The sequence below is a fragment of the Dermacentor andersoni genome, chromosome 3 (assembly GCF_023375885.2).
Source record: "Dermacentor andersoni chromosome 3, qqDerAnde1_hic_scaffold, whole genome shotgun sequence".
NCBI lineage: Eukaryota > Metazoa > Arthropoda > Arachnida > Ixodida > Ixodidae > Dermacentor > Dermacentor andersoni.
Genome location: NC_092816.1, coordinates 227701368 through 227703431, shown reverse-complemented (window position 1 = coordinate 227703431; position 2064 = coordinate 227701368).

Here is a 2064-nt window from a genome sequence, read left to right as displayed (position 1 = left end):
CTTACTGGAACCTTTCAAATGGCACTTGAGCTGGCGACGTCTGCATGTGATGGTGATGACATAAGACGCCAGTCCCGCCTCCGAGATCTTCCAGTGCGCCGTACGCAGCCGTAAGTAGAATCCCATTATCTGCTCCCAAGGGGAGCATAGTCGCGCATACCCTTTCCCTTCGGCGTTCGCGATGCTATTCTCCAAGTACCATCACGTGTTTTAAAATGGCGTCAAATGTTTCGTCACGCTGCAGAGAAGCCACCTTCACCGAGGTGACGCCGATTTTTCATTATCTTCCATCAACATCGCATTCCACTGCTTCCGCAACACTCTCGGCATAACGTCAATGGCGTGCAACGTCATGAACAGCTTGACGTGACATGAATGACATGCCCGCGTGGCATATCATGGCAGAAATTACGTGATACGGATGACATACTAGGATGAGTGATATTACATGAATGACATGAAATGTAATGAGCGAGAAGGAAGGGGATTAACCGAGGGGCCCGATTTTTATTATTCATACCATGAGAAGCCAATAAACAAAGACGCCACGGACAACATAGGGGAATTACTTGCACTTACTAACTGAACTAAAGAAATGATAAATTTATGGCACTGAAAGTGGATGAAAAAACAAATTGCCGCAGGTGGGGAACGATCTCACGCCTTCGAATTACGCGTGCAATGCTCTATCCAACTGAGCTATCGCGTCGCCATTTCCTCACCCACTTTCTTGGGTATTTATGTTTGCTACTGCAACTAACCTTGGGAGCGTTAGCCAGCGCCACCACTAAGAAACCTAGGCGGTGGATGTGGAATATCCTTTCTGCCGTAGGCGTCCCGAGTACGTGATCTTTTTGGGTTAAGAGGAAGCTTTAGCTCGCGTTCTCCTATCTAAATACATCTAAAAGGAGAATTCGTTTTTCTGTGCAACCGCTGCACGCAATTTTGTGAGGTTTGTTGCGTTTAAAAGAAATACTTAAAATCTTGTGACTGTTGGTTTCTGACTTTTTATTTAGGTCGTCCATTTTTATTAAAATTGCTAAAAGTTGAAAATTTTCAGAAAACGAAACTATCATGTTTACAACTCTGTAAATCAGCAATGAAAATTGATATCACAATTATGTGTATTGCGTCTGATAGTGCATCTAAAGCGGACAAAATCGATATGTTACATATGAAGCCTAAAAAATTCAACAATATGGAAATATAGATTTCGCAGAACCTTCGTACACAACGTAACAATTTCACGTAAGATATAATATGACATAATTATATTGTCCGCTTTGAATGATCCAATGGGTGCCGTTTACAGAACCGTGATACCGTTTCTTAATGCAGAGTTATTAATTTGTAAACTTCGTGCTTCTATTTTTTTCAAACTTTCGAATTTTCGAAAATCCGTCTAACGAAATTCAGGCCCTAAATCGAAATTCTGCTTCCAACAGTCACTAAAATTTAACTTTCAAACACAACAAGTTTCATTAAAATCGGTCCAAGGGTTATCTATACGTTTAATCTATGCGTTTTATTAAGTTTGATTACGACAAATGCTGTAGAATTCGTCAATGTTGCCCCCTATGTCCTTATGAATTAGGAATCCTACCCCGTATTGCTTCTTATCAGGGATACCTCTATAGCAGAGGACATGGCCTATAACGTAAAACATTCCAATATGCGTTCATTTCAATCTACTCATGTCAAATTTGCGTAACCGCTGACGCAATCATCGGGCGGTCACCCGCAGGGTTGTCTCAACAAACCAATCAAACGCTATCCTAGTTCGTAGGAGGTCACTTTTGTTTGCTTGAAAAACGAATAACATTGCCTACACTGAGCGGCTTGCCTTATCTAATTGGCTCACAAGAGGTGAGGAGCAGGCTCAAGGGGACAGGGATACGGTGGGGTCGAGCCACGGCACTGAAATTTGATAACCGGATGAAGAGGGTGTTGTCGGCGACTGTAGTTGGTCCGCTTTCCCTTACTTAGCTTACGATGGCTTATTCACAATCGCGGCGGTTTGCAACGGAAGCTTAAGAATGACACAAAAACGGACCCGAAGCGAAG